The sequence below is a fragment of the Argiope bruennichi genome, chromosome 6, assembly GCF_947563725.1.
Source record: "Argiope bruennichi chromosome 6, qqArgBrue1.1, whole genome shotgun sequence".
Taxonomy (NCBI): Eukaryota; Metazoa; Arthropoda; class Arachnida; order Araneae; family Araneidae; genus Argiope; species Argiope bruennichi.
Window position 1 is genome coordinate 101,212,322 of NC_079156.1, and position 19,653 is coordinate 101,231,974.

At 31.7% G+C, this 19,653-nt stretch overlaps 1 protein-coding gene across 1 annotated transcript in view; it reads left to right on the top strand.

The window, feature by feature from the left end:
- The window catches only part of LOC129971193 (uncharacterized), a 43,100-nt gene that overhangs the window by 13,284 nt on the left and 10,163 nt on the right, over positions 1–19,653 (top strand). The window lies entirely within an intron of this gene.

Consider the following 19,653-nt stretch of genomic DNA (forward strand, 5'->3'; position numbering starts at 1 on the left):
AATTGCAATGCAAAGAAAACAATGCAATAACATGTATGATTATAGTAAAAAAATGAGTATATGATATCAATCGCAGTGTTTTGTTTCTCAATAAGGTATTCTCAATAAGGTATTAAAGATATGACATAAGATGTTTAAAAGACAGATACTTTTTTAACAAAGCATTCTTTACATTTAGTAATATAAAATTAAAATATCACATATGAATTTATAATAGAGGCACAAACGCTAACAGTTATATATATTATATTCTTGGAAAATCATTTTATATATTGCATTTGCATTTAATTCAACATGAATATTCATAAAACTACGCAAGGCAAACAAAATGCATAGAAATAATGACTATATGACTTCATGATTATAAAAAGCAAAATGCATATTTCATATCAATTACAAAGCTTTATTTTTCAATAAAGTATAGTTATTAAAGATATGACATAATAGAAGATGTTTGATAGACAGATACAAATTTAACCAATTTAGAATGCTTTACATTTAGTAACATAAAATTAAAATATTACCAATGAATTTATAATAGAGGTACAAAGGCCAGCAGTTATATATTTGAGAGTATATTTTATTCTTGGAAAATTATTTTGTATATTACATTTGTAGTTAATTTAACATGAGTATTCATAAAACTATACAAAGCAAACAAAATGCGTAGAAATAATATCTATATGACTTTACGAATATAAAAAGCAAAATGAATATTTCATATCAATTACAAAGTTTTTATTTTTCAATAAAGTGTAGTTATTAAAGATATGGCATATTAGAAGATGTTTAAAGGACAGATACACATTTAACCAATTTAGAATGCTTCACATTTTGCAATATAAAATTAAAATATCACTCATGAATTTATAATAGAGGCACAAAGTTATATTTTTGAGAGTATATTCTATTTCTAGAAATTTATTTTATACATTACATTTGCAGTTAATTTAGTAATCATAAAATGCCACCATTCCCTTCAAGCAAATAAATTTTTCAGAGCATAAATTAACACTTACTTTTGGAAAATACTTCATTACTACGTATCTGCAACTAATTTAACATGAGTGTCGTAAAATGTTTCCGCTGCAGTAAGCCAAAAAAAAGTGGATTAAAATTCTAACGCCTACTCTCAAAATTACATCTCAAAATCAAACATGCATTTATAATAATGATTTACGCATCAGATTGTGGATACATTTCTATTCTTCGTAAATTTTTCTATACATTACATCTGCAGCTAATTTAAGATGGCTGTCCATGAAATGTTTCCATTCCTGCGAGCAAAAAATTTCTTTGCGCTTACCCAAAATATATTCTTCCGCAACACTTTTCAGGTCGCCGTCATGGTGCAGATCAGCAAGAACTAAAACATCACAAATATTTGTTGGATTGAAATTCTCTTTTAAGAAAGAAGAACATCTGCTCTTTAGAGGCAATATCTGATATTTATCTGCAATCATATATAACTTGGAAGCGTTTTCAAATTGAAGATCTTTCAAGGAATCCGTGTAAATGAACAGAAGCATTTTGTGTATAGTATCGTCATCGAAATCGATTATATCGATATGACCACTGTTCTTCTCCTTCATATCGTGGCTGAACATGTTTCTGAACACTGAAGATCTAGCGCTTAAAATACTCTTATGAGCTGGAAACTTTCTTGTTGACGTTCGAAGTACTGTATCGCTGAAAAGAGCGTCGTAAAGCATGGATTTCAAATCATTCGCCAGATATTCCTCCTTTGGAGATTTCTCTTTCTCCATACAAGAGTTCTGTATAAGAGCTTCTGTATGATCCTCTTTTGTGCCTTTAACAATTTTGTTCTCAAATTTTGAACATATATTTTTAGTCCCGAAAAATTCATAAAAATTATTTTTAGTACAAATAACGTACTCACATTCAAGAGATAGGACATCATTCGGCGTGTATCGGCTGTTGTTTTCCATAAATGTCTTAGTAAAAAGCTGTGCAGTTAATTCTCCTTTTATGATATCATTGGGGAAATATTCCTGTTTTCCGCACTTTTCTTTCTTCCCTTCGGAATCTACAATCGAGGTCATGAATGAAATATATTGTATACTTCCGATGCATGAATTGATAGTTATGACCAATGTTTTTTCAAAATCTTTTTCTTGGCTTAGAACGAGATTAAAATCAATTAAATAGTCTTTGAATGTATTTATTATGCTAGATTTAAGAGAACTAACTTGGTTTATTCTCCAGATTAAAGATCGGCGTCGCATCTTGTAAACAGTTCGAGTATATAAACATTTTGGATTAACAGGTTTTTCTTTGTTCCATATAGTACATTGTATCGTCAGAGTATCTTCTGGAAGAAAAACTTCTCTTTCAGTAACGAACAGCTTTTCCCGTGTCTCGAAATTTCCCAATCCCCAGACAGCATTTTTCTTGAAATTATATTTCAGCGCTTTTTTATTTTTCACGATCGAACCTTGCTTGTCCAGTACTGCAAACTGAAAATTTATATCAATGCCCTTCGGTTCACTACTATCAATTCCTCTTTTTAAAAAAATACCGACGTAATCTGGATATTTTTCATTTTCTGGTTGGAAATACAATATCCATTTCGTTCCGTCCAATGCATCTGCAGTAAAAGTGGGGCTTACTATACAATGTGTATTTTTCACCCACCAACAATGACTTATATTTTCAATTTTCCACAGAAAAGTGCATCCGTCATTTTCACCATCAATTTTGGCTGCCATTGAAAATTATTTTCAGGAATTTATGTCAGAAGACAAAAATAAACAGATTAAAAGAAGGTCAAAATTTCATACTCCAAAATTAACATGAAACATTGGATAATCAAAAGTTAATCAAATGGCTAAATAAATCCACTAATTCGCTTTAAATTACAATGATAATAAGCAAAACTTAAACATGAAGTAGAAACCCTGTCGATGAAATAATCACTGACACAATTAATCAAGTAATGGATGATGAAAGTTTCATATTCAGGAAGAAAATAAACATCAAATAGCGGATGATCGAAAGTTAATCAGATGGTCAGTAATTTCACTAATTTTCTTCAAGTAACACAGGCAACAAGTAAAACTTAAATATATAGTAGAAATACTGCCTACGAGGCAATTACTGACGGCTGTAAACAGTGATATGCTATCTATAAACACATGATCGTGACGCAAATGATTAAACTCGAATGAAAAGGCACAGCAGTTTCATTTTATTTATTTCCTGATGGTGGAGATAAATTTATATCTATGGATAAATACGTTTCGATATCAGAATTCACTTTTTTAGTATCATATGATAAAAAAATTCAAGATCGCTTTGTTGTTACATTCCTTCTTTTTCAAATTACGATATATATATATATATATATATATTACATCAGGTTTTATTTTTTGCATAAAATTCACATCTGGGAATGAATAAGAAATATCATAAATTTTTATTTCTGAAGATTATTTAATTTATAATTCCATTTGTCCATATGGAATGCCTACTCCCACTTCAAAAATCAGTATTAGAAGTTTCCCGTATGGTGTTCGGTTCTCGCAGCCCTGGTAAATACAGAATGAGATGGCTATATCCCATAGCTGGCGGGACGTACTTCCTTAGGGAAGTGTTGTGCCGTGGCTGGTGATGGTTCTTAGGACTCGAACTACAGTTCCCGCCAGTGTTGCTGTCGCAGCGGTCCGATCATTCAGTTCTATTTGTGTGTTTACGGTAGGGTCGGAGTAGTCAGTTAATGGCCATGAAATGCTTAATATATACAAATCTAATATTACAGATAAGACATTTATATTCCCCAAAAAATTATCATCTCTTAAAAGATGCGAGTTTGTTTTGTAAACTGATGGTAGATAATAAAAATGTTCAATTGTAGAATTTAATCGTTTCTTCAAAATAATAATAATAACATTTTTTTTTTTTTTCTCCAGCAAAAAGCGGAGATGATTTTGAAACTGTTATTGTTGTATCCAGTTATGAAAATAAACGTAATTTTTATACAGGTGCGTGTTTATACACCTTAATGTCATAAATATAGCCTAATGAAAGTTGCAGACTTTTCATTTTCTATAAGAAAGGCATAAAATAATGCTATGGAGTCAGACTTAATTTGAATGTTTATCTTATATTTATCATTATTTTGATTTACTAAGTCCATAATAAAGTAAAGAAAGAAGGTATTTCACCATTTTCAAACAAATATTTTTATACTTATCATTCGAGGAAATTGTAGAAAAACATTGCACAGGAGGAATAATTAAAAAAGAATTCTTTACATATATTATTTAAAGAGCATGCTTACGAAAAGGACGGTTTGAATCTTCCTTCAAAAAACAGATCTCAACTCGAAAAAGATTTGACTTCCTCTACTCCAAAAAAATGATCTATTGACTTCATATTATTCTCATTTGAGAAAAGATATGATTATGCAAAACGTTATTTTTTTAAAGATATAATCAATCGACTTTTTAATAATATTATTAATCGATTTCTTAATAATATTACTGATCGATGTTTTAGGCGCTATGGAAAATATTTGAAATGACCCATAATGAGCAGTTGCTGAATATTATTGTTCTTCAACTTAAGAAACAACTTTTTTTTAATTACCTTTTTCTATTATTTCTACCTTAATGTATTTTCTTTAATTTTACTTGCTTATTTTTTATATCTTAAAAGAGATGTCATTATTAGCGTTATTTTTCATTCGAACTATTTAAAAATGAAATAAATATATTAAATATATAAGTCCCTCCCTTTTATTATAATTATTTCAAACTTCCCTGGCTTCTCTAGCATCATACAAAATGATGAACAAGCGACTTGTTATCAGTATTGCATTCGGCTTAATATTGAATTTGTCATCGTAGTAGTAATTATTGCTAAGCCAAAAAACTTTTTGCCTGAGAATTCATATTTGCATTTATTATAATTATTTCAACTCAATAGCTGGCCAAACTTCTTAAAAAATGATGAATAAACGAATTTTTATGAGTTTTACATTCGATTAAATAGCGAATTTGCCATTCTAGTAATGATTATTGCTAAGCCAAGAAACTTTTTGTCAGTATTTTCTCATTTGCATTTATTATGATTATTTCAACTCAATCACTTGGTTTCTCTGGCAACTTACAAAATGGTGAACAAGCGAATTGTTACTAGTATTACATACAATTATAGAAGGAAATGCTCATCCTAGTAATAATTATTGCTGAGCCAAGAAACTTTTTGTCTGTGATTTCTTATTTGCATTGATTATGATTATTTCAACTCAATTGCCTAGTTTCTTTAGCATCTTACGAAATGATGAATAAGCGAATTGTTATGAATTTTACATTCGATTAAATATTGAATTTCACATCCTAGTAATATTTATTGCTAAGCTAAGAAGCGTTTTGCCTGCGATTTCCCATTTACATTGATTATGATTATTTCAACTCAATCGCTTTGTTTCTCTAACATCTTAAGTGATGAACAAGCAAAATGTTATTAGTATACATTTAATTAAATATTGAATTTGTCATCCTAGTGATAATTATTGCTAAGCCAAGAAGCTTTTTGTTTGTGATTTCCCATTTGCATTTATTATGATTATATCAACTCAATCGCTTGGTTTCTCTAGCAACTTACAAAATGGTGAACAAGCGAATTGTTATCAGTATTACATACAATTATAGAAGGAAATGCTCATCCTAGTAATAATTATTTCTAAGCCAAGAAACTTTGCACTTCAAAACTTGCTTTCCTGGTCTGATTTTGTTTATTGTTTCTCCATCCATAATATAAATAAAAAATGTTTAACAAATGTATTAACAGGAATTGTGATAAAATATTTTTTTCGATTAGATAACTGACTTCAAATGTGAATAATAGAATGTTATCTAGATTAGTGTATTTATCGATTCGTTCATTTCTCGTAATTGGTTTTGTTCAGGTGGAGATTTGTTATTTCTTTCATTTATTAGTTCGATTTGTATGCGAAAATTGTACATTTATTTAGGGTTTTCTTTTTTGTTGTTTTTTTCATCTTCGGAATAGTTTCAGAATGATTCGAAAGCAAGGTGCTTTTTAAAATAGAATTCTAATAGATAAGAGAAATAGGCTAATCTCAACTTTCATGATAACGAAAGAAACGAATTTGACCTTCCATCTAATTTTAACCTTGGAAAAAAATTACTCGTGAATAGCGATGTTGAGTAATTTTGATTCTTTTCTAAGACAGACAGATTTGGAATATTTTTGGGTATTTTATAAGAGCAGAAATCAAACGAAAAAAAAAATCTTTTATTACAAAGTTTATCTGGCCTCTGGGGTTCTACATCTCCGAGACCCGATAGTTATTTTATTTAGGCTTAGTTAAAATATTGCGTTGAGCCTGGATATTGTTGGTGCCTTAGTTTTCTTTTGATCAGTAAGGGAATTATTATTTAGTGACATGGTATAACTCATTCATTCATCCTTTCGCTTAACACTCACACACACACACTCATACATAAAAAAAATTAAGGATAGAAATGTCTACTTTCCGTGAATAGCGATGTTGAGTAATTTTGATTCTTTTCTAAGACAGACAGATTTGGAATATTTTTGGGTATTTTATAAGAGCAGAAATCAAACGAAAAAAAAAAATCTTTTATTACAAAGTTTATCTGGCCTCTGGGGTTCAACATCTCCGAGACCCGATAGTTATTTTATTTAGGCTTAGTTAAAATATCGCGTTGAGCCTGGATATTGTTGGTGCCTTTGTTTTCTTTTGATCAGTAAGGGAATTATTATTTAGTGACATGGTATAACTCATTCATTCATCCTTTCGCTTAACACTCACACACACACTCATACATAAGAAAAATTAAGGATAGAAATGTCTACTTTCCGTGAATAGCGATGTTGAGTAATTTTGATTCTTTTCTAAGACAGACAGATTTGGAATATTTTTGGGTATTTTATAAGAGCAGAAATCAAACGAAAAAAAAAATCTTTTATTACAAAGTTTATCTGGCCTCTGGGGTTCAACATCTCCGAGACCCGATAGTTATTTTATTTAGGCTTAGTTAAAATATCGCGTTGAGCCTGGATATTGTTGGTGCCTTTGTTTTCTTTTGATCAGTAAGGGAATTATTATTTAGTGACATGGTATAACTCATTCATTCATCCTTTCGCTTAACACTCACACACACACTCATACATAAGAAAAATTAAGGATAGAAATGTCTACTTTCCGTGAATAGCGATGTTGAGTAATTTTGATTCTTTTCTAAGACAGACAGATTTGGAATATTTTTGGGTATTTTATAAGAGCAGAAATCAAACGAAAAAAAAAAAAATCTTTTATTACAAAGTTTATCTGGCCTCTGGGGTTCAACATCTCCGAGACCCGATAGTTATTTTATTTAGGCTTAGTTAAAATATCGCGTTGAGCCTGGATATTGTTGGTGCCTTTGTTTTCTTTTGATCAGTAAGGGAATTATTATTTAGTGACATGGTATAACTCATTCATTCATCCTTTCGCTTAACACTCACACACACACTCATACATAAGAAAAATTAAGGATAGAAATGTCTACTTTCCGTTTTCTTCTATTGCCTTGTAGTTATTGCTCGCACGTCTTCATCTCTTTCAGCTGATCAGTCTTCGCAAGAGCTCTGGTGAGCTTCATCTTTGCATCCACATACTTGAAAAATATTGTGTTAAGCCTGGATATTGTTGGTGCCTTTGTTTCGGGTTTTCTTTGTGGCTTTGTTTCGGGTTACCAGTAGTGGTGGACATATGGAACACATATTTTTATAGTAAATGATTTGGTAACATTATTTCTTTTATTTGCGTTTCTTTTCTTTCAACTATGTAAGAAACGCCACCTATCTGAAGTTTTTTTAATCATTATTTTTCTTATCTTAAAAAAATCCTATGACTTATCGATGCTAAACTGCAAACCATTTTTTATTTTGCTAAATTTCCCTGGTTTTATAAATTTTTAAAATTTCCAAGGACTTTTTGCCCATCCTGTACAAACTACAGCATGAAGAAATTTCTAATGAATTTGCTTTTAACTGCCAATAATTTTTTTAAAATTTCTATTTGACTTCTGATTGATGACTTAGACAAATCAACTGATGACTTAGACAAATCAATTGATGACTTAGATAAATCTGCAACTTTGGCTCTTCAAGTAGTGTAATATGTCCAGTAACTCATAAAGTCAAACTTGATGCCAGCTGAACCGAAAAATACAAATTATGTTGATGAAAATCTAGTTCTAAATCTGTTCAAATTAAAAAGAGGAAGTTTCCACCCCTTCCTTTTAAGGGGTTTAAAAAATTAACTCAGATAACTCTGCACCTTTGGCTTGTCTAGTAGTTTAAAATGTCCAATAACTCATAAGGTCAAACTTGATACCAGCTGAACTGGAAAATGCAAATTACATTGATAAAACCTAGTTCTAAATCTGTTCAAATTAAAAAGCGGAAGTTTTCGCCTCTTCCCTTTAAGGGTTTAAAATACATTGATTTTTCTTCAAGAAAGCAAGAGAAAGAAACTCATAGAACTTTGTGATCTTCAAAATAAGAGAGGAATACAGCTTCGTTTAAACCATTCAATCCCAATCGAAAGGGTCAAAAGTGAAATTTTTATATCTTTATTATTTATTTTTATTTCATTATAAGACTGTCTTTCATTGATTTTCTTAGTATCTGCATCTTCCTATTTTGCATCCATCGCCATATATAATAGGTGTAATGAAAACAAGGCCGGCATTCTGTCATAGAGGTATCGCGTCTTTCCCGTGATCTGGAGGTGCACGGTTCGAATCCCGGTTCGGGTATGATTCTTCTTCTGTGTTCCATCTATGAGGTGTGTGAATATGTCCCCCCTCCCTGTAAAAGGAAGTTCCTAGTTTTCGCTACTGAAAAAACAAGACGCTCACTCGGCTTAAATCGCTGACAGATAACTAACTGTCAGCGGACTTGAAAAGTGCCATAAGTCACAACACAATAAAAACCAGCATATCCTAGAGATAATTTCATTTATCAGAAAAATTTGAATAACTAATGACTAAGTACTTATAAACGATTTTACAACAAATAGAATTGAAAAATAATGCTGTAAGAAAATCAAAAATTGTAATAGACATTGAAAAAAAAACCCCAACACAGACAAAAACAAAAAAATTATGGCCCATAAACGAATTTTGTGATTGATGAAGGAGAAAGTTAAAGAACAATAACTTGATTGGCAAACCCACCTCATTTATTTTTTTATATGATAAACTAACATTGACTACAGGCTTTTTCTTTTTAACTAAAATTGGCAGCCGAAAAAACTTGTATTATAAACTTGTATTTACTTGTATTACAAACTTGTATTTACTTGCCTGTAAACTTGTATTTACTTATAATTATTCGTGATATTAAAAACTTGTAATTTTTATTCATCATATGGGAACATGGACAAATTCTGAGCTGAAATTAAATTAGAAAGAATGATTCAATCATGGATGTCTATATTTAGTATGTAAACAAGCTACCGATCATGATATCTTTCCTTACTTCATAATAGGATAGTTTAAAGCCGTAATTATAGGGGTCCTTCATGTAAATCTTTATTGACTACACTTACAACGCCATCTGATGGTAAAATTCGAAATTATTATTATTTTTTTTATCTCGAAACTAGAAAGAAGAAAGAAATCTGAATGCAATTCCAGTGCAAAATTTTGAAGCATCAAAGATTTAAAAAGAAAACACTTCTTTTTTATATCTAGATTAAAACGTTAGAAGTGTGCATTTGTTTGAGAAGACCGCATTAAGAGCAATTTTGCAAATCTGACATCTTGATGCTGCTTTTAGTAGTAGTGCGTCTGATCACTCCGCCACCACTAAATAGAGTAGTATCGACAGGTACGTAAGCTTTTGCGAGTACTACTGCCAAGAGTAAGTAAAATGTTACGCAGGATATAACATCAACTTGTGCCCTTCAGAAATACAGGGAGATTGTATTAACGACGATACAACTTTTTAGGAAAATGTACTCATTCAATTTTGCTCAAATTTCATACATATGTCCTCTTGAGCATACAGTATCGATTCCTGAAATAAGGAAAGTTATTTAATATTATTTCTTTAAGAGTATTACTTGGTGCAACAGAGTAACTCACGTTTTTCTCGATATGGGTATCTGAAACTGTAGCGGTATGTGAATGCGCGAGGATAGAACCTGGGACCTTGTGGTTCGCAATCCAGTAACATAACCATTATGCAAAAGCAATTGTCCGTGCAGCGTAGTTGTTAACTGGCTTTTATGCTATTCACCACAGACTCTCCCTCCAGTAAGTCGGAGGTGAGACGAATGATATGGCTATTGAGTGGCGATGTACTATTAGCTGTTGTCTAAAGGGCCTGTACCCAGTTGAGTAGTGAGTGTGTGTGTAGTGGTGAGTGGTTGCTGCGTCAAGTGAGTCTGACGACTTTGGTTTTGCTGCGTCAAGTGAGTCTGAGGACTTTGGTTGCGGGTAGATGGCGTCACAATAGCTGTACGAAGGTTGAAGGTTCATCGTCCGAGGTCACCAATGAGGCGATATGTGAATGCGCGAGGATAGAACCTGGGACCTTGTGGTTCGCAGTCCAGTAACATAACCATTATGCAAAAGCAATTGCCCGTGCAGCGTAGTTGTTAACTGCCTTATATGCTATTCACCGCAAAACCATTAATGTGTATTATAATGTGAAGATGGAATAAATATCAGCAACGGAAAAGTATTTTAACATGCAGTAATTTCTATTGCAATCACATGTATAAAACTAAACATTTGCCACTATGACTGAAAAAATGTTTGTGCATTAGATTTTTTGCTATTAAATCTCGAACAAAATTATCGTCATAAATATGTCCTCCGTCTCTCTATCCTAGAAATAGCATTCTGTGCACAGACTTTCCACGGCAGAACATAAGTCATTCACTTGGATGAGTGGGATACATGTTGAGAAATCACATACAGTAGACTCCCGATTATCCACGGGCGGGTTATCCGCGCCTGCCGCACAAATTTTTTTTTTTTTTTTTTTTGCTTCCAAGCAAAGAGAAAATGCTTTTAAAGCAAGAAGCAAACACAAATGACTGATTTCTTCAAAAAGGTGTAGTTTTACAGTTAGGCTTTTGCAATTACATAATACATTTCAGTATTTAAACAGTACATATGTATTAATTTTTCTATGTATCCTTGACGCCTCTCGTAAGTGCAAAGCACTTTTCTGTTTTCATTAACAAAATGCATTTTAGGTTAGTTTTGAGTGATATACTCAAATATTAAGCGTTAGTTAAACATTTCCTGCTGTTTATTTTACGTTTTATTGTACATAAAACGATTTTTCAAAGTTGGAATGACTGTTTTCTCTTTTGCTATACCCGTTTTTAGCTTTTTTCGGATTATCCGCGGTTTTTGTTATCCGCGGCGGCCGTGCCACCCAATTCCGCGGATAATCGGGAGTGTGCGGTACTTCCTTTAGTGAGCGGTGTTTCCTTTAAAAGAGTAGGGACCAATGATGAAAACTGAGACAACATCCAGCCTAATTTGGAGAATTTCCCGAAATGTATTGATGGACATGGGGATTTATTTCATTTAAATACTGCATTTTTGTACATTTTAAGTACATTTTTGTACATTTCAAGTTTAAAATGTGACTGATCCCTGCCAGAGCTGGCCTTCTTTATAAAATGGTCTGAGTGCAAGAAGCCATTTGGGGCCCTAACTTTTTTTGTAAAGTAAAAAAGCTTACAAACACGAAAATATAACACTATTGTATAATTACTTAATGCGTGATTTTGTTTTGCTATTAATTACTTCCGAAAAATTACAATTTTTTTGTACTTCCTTTTTTGATTGTTAGTATATCAAGTGCATTTAAGCGTTCTGCACCAATGCTTGATGGAAGAAGATTCTTTATTAATTTTAATTTGCTGAAAGAAGGCAGAATTGGCTATGATAACTGATAACGTAAAGAAAGGTTTTAACACGGTTAATATATTTAAGAGTTACTCATTATAATTATTATTTATATGTTTTGCAGCAAGTCTTGTGCGTTATATACATCCGTTTCACTCAAAATCAAATCCTTTAGCAATTCCTGTATTTCCTGCATACATATACATATATTCCTTTTAAAACTTGACAAAGTTTCTAGAACGTTTTTCTAATTCATGATTTTCTAAAGTTTACATATCAGTGATTAATTTAAAATACTTTTAAATATGTTTTCTATCTATATAATACAGTATCAACTATAGTGTTAAAAAACAACACCTAAATTTCTGAACTGAATTTTCTATAACTTTAAATTCTGCTGTTTCAGAATATAATCCTTTTGTTTTTCGAATTATTTTTTTAGGAAAATGTTATGAAACATTCAAATTACGTGGTGGCACTTTTGATTCGTCCAAAAATTTGTTAAATTTCGTTCTTAAATTTTTGATTCCAGATCTAATTTTATTCACTAAATTAAAAGCCCAGTCGAGAACAATTGTTTTTACTTGAAATAGTTTATTGATAATGCTAATCTCGGACAATATTGTAAACCATACTATTAAACATAAAATAAATGTCATTTCTTGTATTAAATCCAATAGACTTTTAGCTTCGGATACCGCAGTATTGTTGTTATTTGCATCAATAAATTCTTCTAGGGCATTTGTTCAAACTTCATTCTATTTTGGCTTCCCAACGAGTGTCACATAATGGTTTAAGAGTAACGTTTAAATGAACTTTTGTAGAATTTATCATCTTTTTGTAGATGCAGAAAATAAGCAATATAAGCGTTGCAATATCCAAAACAAAATTACTATATATACTGCTGGAAGCGGCTTCACAAATTAATAAATTAAAAGAGTGTGATAGGCAAGACACATAAATTCCATGAGAGTTTAAAAGAGCAATTATTCCAGATTGTACACGTTTATATTTTCCTCTCATGTTGTTACCGTTGTTATATGCCCGTCCTCTACAATTCATAATATTTAAATGAAGCTTACTTAATCTTTCCAGTAGAGTAAAGCTTACTTAATCTTTCCAGTAGAGTAAAGCTTACTTAATCTTTCCAGTAGAGTATATCAGTTACTTCAATAAACAATATAAATGAATCATTTATACTTAACGTTTTCTCTTTAATATTTACATCTATACACATTTTAAGTAGTTTTTTTAAACCTGTTTTCGACCGATTATTTTAAACGATTCATTTTATTTTCTTAGTGTTTGATGCATTTAAAATTAAACATTGTTAAATAATCGATCTGTTCATGATGAAACTGAGAAAATTTTGTTGACAAATTCTTGAGATATAACATAAATTAAGAAAGATATTCTTTAGTGCCCATAAAGTTAAACGCTCAGTGACTCTGTTATCAGTAATCATATTATAAAAAAAATGCTTTGTTTCATTAAAAAATATTATTATATTAATTGCAGATTAATTCTTTCCACTTTAATTTAAAGCCTAAATTCTACGGGAGATAACAGAAAATTAGAGAGATACATATTACGTTATGACTGAAGGCCTTTATAATATTATGAGTGAATTATATGACTATCAAAATTTGAAGTTTTAAAATATTTTGATGAAAAATATATTAAAGTAGGAATTGCGTAAAATATTTAATTATTAAAATTTAAACGAACATTAAAATTGGTGAACCGGCTGGTCTCCAAAGGCGGCTAGTACCAAATAAAAACTGAAGTTTGTTCCTTATTTAAAATATTAGGAGTATAACCCATTTGGATACTGTAGTACGTGGCGGCTTTTATATCATCTTTAATTTTGTTAAGGATATGATTTCCTAACACAGAAATAATTTGTTCTTTTGATCTATGTGCTAAATTATGCATGATTCTATTTTTAAAGTTTTTCAGATGGAATGTTCATTGCTTAGTTATTCATTGTTCAGAACATTATTTTAATTCTTAGTCATGCTGGGATCCCAGTGCATAATATCCACCGCACTCCCCCCCCCCAGATGAACGATCCTGATACCTCCACCTTCCAGCACTTCATTATCTCCAAAAAATAATTGCCCAAAAACAGTTTTCAGAGCTGTTTCCATTTTTTGATTTTCAAAGCTTTTAACTGCTTAATGCTAACTGCCATCTTCGATTTTGAAAAGATGTAATATTAGGGATTCAAATGAGACTTTAGGTTAATTTTGATATGTTTATGTGGTGTCATATTTCGAACTAAATCGACTAAGCGTATGCCTAGGGCACCACATATGTCGATGAAAAGATTTTATTTTCTAATTTATCCAAATGAATAAATTTGTAAAAATGACAAGTATCATGAATTATGAGATGTTATGTTAATATGAACATTTTTTCAAGTGTAACTGGTCTTTCCCATCAGCGTCCAGCCTAATTTAGTTCCTACACATACTACTCCTGAACTAAGTTGCCTTACCTCCTCTGCGAGCAGTTTACCAGCGACGTCAGACCCAATTAACAGATGAATTTCTAACGGAGAAGACTGATACTGTAATTGGTCATCGAAAGCATGCACTACATCAGTTAAAAATATTCTATTAGATTTAAGTTCTCTCACATAAGGAGACAATTTTACTATAAAAATATCGAAATAAATCTTTTCCTGATCTAACACCTCAAAATTACAATGGTAACTATTATCAACATTACTTACGTGTACCCGATACTTTTTATAGTTTTCCGCATTTTTCAACCCCGATAAATAAAGAATGCAAAATAGATTCTTCACTGATACCTTCATAATTCATTCTTTCTGAGGAGTATTTTGATATGTAGGATCTTTGAGACCCTGTATCATAGGGACAACGAATTAATTTAATTCCACCGTTCCCACGAATTTCAACTACTAATGTTTGTAAATAAACTTGACGTAAAGATGTGTTATTAATTAAAGAGCTGTCTGTAACCCATTTTTCTACCGAACTTTTTTCATCATTTTTATTACTTGTGCATTCATCATTAGCATTACACATGATAGGCAAATGTTTCCCATTGCATTTAGAACAATTGATTGTTTGTTTACAGAAACGTGCAATATGTTTGGGTTTAGAATTTAAGCATCGAAAACAAATTCCGCGATTTAAAAGAATTTCCTTCTTTGTTTCGTATGTTAAACCCTTCGCAAACCTACAATCTTGAGTCATATGCAATTTATCACAAAAAGCGCATTCTTTATTTTTTGAATCAACCGGATATGAACTTATTTCTCGAATTATTAAATAAATCAAAACCAGATGGCCTATTTACTTTTTTACGAATATGATGATTCGGCGTTTTCTTTTATTATGTTTTTCTAAATCAAAAGAACGCAAAATAATCAATTTTTGTTCCTATTCGATTTCCTTTTTAAGAAAGTCCAAGAGATGAGCCAGCCTGTCACCTCTCTGCTGAAATTAATTCAGTTTGATTTCGTTCATAAACTCTCAATAAATCGCTTGGTAAACATGACTCTAAAAGAGGATATAGCTATATACTCGAAAAGTTATCTTCTGCAATTCCTAATGATTTTAATGCTCTGAGCTGCCCTTCTAAAGTATCGTACAGTTTAACTCGAGATACTTTTGACCTTGAGGATTCGCGTTATTTATGGCCGCCGAAAGAAGCTCTCCAATGTAAACTTCGATCAGTAAATCAACTCTTCCGAAACGCTGTTTCAAACATTTCACAGTTTCCTCATATTTTTTTCCTGTTGGCGGAAAAGATTCTACTAACTGCCTAGCTGGCGAACACTTATAACATAGATTGTATTAGGGAAAGTAGATAGGCAGAGCTTTAGAATAACATGAATGAAAGATGGCGCTACTATCACTACAATTGCAACAAATTAGGGATGACGAATATTTTCAGAGCGGTTATTACGCAACCAATATCAAAAAGTCACAAATACAAGTGATCAATACTTTTCAAAGAGGGGTGTGATTCAAATCCTTGATACGATCTTACTGATGATATTTCGATTACAAGTTTTGGATCACGATAGAAAGTAACAATCGATACGATATCACTGAAATTTGTCGGAGCGGTGACTTTACTGGAAAGTAAGAATCGATACGATCTGTCCAATGGAAGCTCTCGGAAGAAATCTGTGATTGGATTGAAAAGTGAACGGACCGGTTATTGGAATTATCGTATCGTATCATTGAATTGCATATCACTGAAATTTATCGGAGCGGTGATTTCACCGGAAAGTGCGAGGCTTCACTGGAAAGTGCGAAGTCACCGCTCCACTTTACGGGAGTGACCGATATTCGTATTTGATGATGCGCTATTCCATACAGATCATTTTTAATTGCTCGTGACATGATTGACTTTGATTACATGTACTCTGTTAACTGCTGGCGCCATCTATTGGTAGAATATAGGACTAAAGTAAACATTTTAAAGAAACGACATATATTTTTAACTCATCTTTTCCAGAAAATGGTTCACTCTAATAAATAAATTAAATAAATATTTTTGAGAAAAAAATAAAATTTAAGAAGTAAGCTGAAAGAGATAAATTAATTCAATCATACGTTAATTAAATTAGTAAATTAAGTATTAATTACAATTAATAAATTTTATATTTAATGTTAAGTAATAATTTTTAATTAATAATATGATTGAAATAACAGATATTTGGAACGCATATTTAAAAATAACAATAGCAATATTATTTGTTATTCAAAAAATCGTGGATTATGCATCTCTACAACAAATACAGAAATTTATCATCATCTACAATATCTACATCTTTATGAATCTTTTTAAACTGCCCCCACCATTGAAGCCATTCTTTAATGTTTCCACTAAATTGTTTTAATTCCAGCTCTGGAAGTCTAAATTTGCTATTAGTATTATCGACAGATTCTTTCATTACAGTAACATCTTGTTTAGGTTTTTCTAAAGCGTTTAATCTTCTCTGAAGTTTCGTTTTTGTTTCTAAAAATCTATGTTCATAAGCAGTAATTGCTTCATATTCTAGATCAAAATTTTCTTGAGTGCACGTTGTATCGCTTTACAAAATAGCCAAAATCTTTGTATCTAAATCATTTAATTCTTTATACTTTTGTTTTAAAATTACTATCTGTATATCTCTGTTCTCAACTTTGTATTTCATAAATTTCAGAAGCTTTATTTAATGATCTCGTAAAATTACTCCTCGAAGGAGTTCTTAACTTTTTAATGCTTTCGACATCCATTTCTAATAATTCCACAATTCTAATTCTAAATACCTCAAATTATATATCTCTTTACGTTAATTCTATATAACTTAAAGGCAGGGATGCCAGATTTTGGGATTTCTAGACCACAAATTCAGATTTATCAAAATGTATGAAAAATTCAATCTTACCTTGTCATTCTGCGATCGTCTAAATGAAATAGAATCGAGGTATTCCAAGATGAATTAGATCACATAAACATCGAAATCATTGATCCAAGTATTCTCAATTTTATCATCACTTTTATTTGCAGGACGAGGACACCGGCACAGATAATTATATACAAATATTTACATATTTCATTTTACGTGCGCTAATTCTTTATAAAACACACAACCATCTTTGGTTCCATCATACACTTCATCAACTCAAACCTCAAAATACATCTCTTACTCTGTGGGATCATGGGAAATTCTTTTCTGATGTCACCAGCGCGCATGCGCTAAAGGGTTGCATGTAATTAGGGTTACGCGAGGAATCACAACATATATTATTCATTGCGTTCGTTTAATTATTGGATTGATAGTTATAAAACAGGAAATTTTTAAAAAACAGTTTGCGTTTTCTTTGGTACCAGCAGTCTACAACGTAATAGATAAATATAAACAGGTACACTTTAATGATGTTCATAAAAAATATTAACCGAAATTAAATCATTGACACGATAAAAAAATTGTTGAAATTTAATTGACCATACTTTAAAAATGAGACCTCATAATGTACACTGTCTAGAGTCTCTAAATACCTAAATCTACTTAATTTTTTCTATATAAACACAAATGATTTATGAATCGACTACATGACAAAATTTTATATTATTAGTCGAATTTAGTTGACTATGTTACAGCTAAACTGCAGAAATCAGTGAATATACATATTAGCTAGTAATCTGCACAATAACTAGAGTGATACATTAAAGAGTGGAAAACTGTTTTTGAAAATTTTTCGAATTACCTAGATAATCTGCTAATTACTTTCTAGACGCACTTTAATCTGCAAATTATCTACTAGGCGCTCGTTAAATTGAAAATAAAATGTTTGCTGGAACAGCAGCAAAGTTTCTGTACGCTTGAATTAAATGCTGTTTATTAATTTTTTTTATATCTAAAAAATGACGTTAATACAATTGAGCGAATAACAAAGTACTTGATCGAATTGATCATCAATCAACTAAAAAACTATAACTCATAGAATCAAACGGTTTAACATATTATTACAATTAAGGAAATAAAGTTGCGAAACATATAGTTACGAAATTTCCGGGGGTTCGTTTGGATAGTGGGAGTGATATGGTGTGGAGAACGCTCAATCAGCAGTAGAAAAAGAAACAGCGACATTTATTTACACGAAGACACACAGGACAGCACAAAGACGACAACTATATACAGCACACAATTATCTTCAGACGAGACGTGAAGAGAACAACAGCAGCTCGACTCCGTCGCTGCTCCGCTAGTCCCTGGAAGACCAGTTCTTCACTCTGTCACTTCCGACTACAACTCTCCGATCTGGTTCACGACGACCCGGCAGCGACAGGACTGCTCCCTTTTATAGGTCTCAGAAGGCTGGGCTAGAAGCCTCTCAACCAATCAGGAACGTTAGAGGCGTATCTTGGTTCCTGCTGGACGGATCGGAGAAATTCTGGATGTTTCGGGTATAATCTATTTTGGCGTCAAAGTCGCCAAATGGTCGCCAAGTTTGTCGCCAAGCTCTGGGACCTCCTATGGAACCGACTATGCTGGGAAGCCGCATCACAGATTTGTAACAATATGATAAAATTATACTTACTTATTATTAGTGCAATCTAAAGATTGGTGATTTTGAATTGCATTTGAGACAAGCACACCTATTTGTAGTACATTTAGATATACAATAACATTTTTTCAACCCTGCCCGGACCAAGGGACTATTTTATTGCTGTTTGATGTAAAGATGTTTCTACAGCAGTGACATCTTCTTTCGTTAAAAATCAATCTCTGCCAACACTGAATGAATCTCTCATAGAATTGTTTGGAAATACCCATTTTAGTAGCAAGTTTATAAAACCCAACCTCTGTTTACTATGAACCACAATTAAAATCGAGCGGGCATCTGTTTTTGCTCGATCTACGTCGTGTACTTTAATTCTCACAGGGGTACCTTCATCAAGAAACAAACTTTTGAACTTTAACGGCATGGAAGCCGTTAATGCGCGCATTACCTAGTTCAGAAAACTCTTGATTCCGCACTTTAACAAAGCAAATCAGTTAATCTACAAATTATCTAGGTAATCTGCACATTAACTTCTTTCGAGCTTTAACGGTAACATATTTAATGAACACGTAGGTAATTCGGTAGGTAATAGCGATGAAATATATAACATATATTACTTCTTCTGAAAGCGTTTTTAATTTCGTTTTCATTATTCATTTATTCAGTAGATTTTGAAATGTATT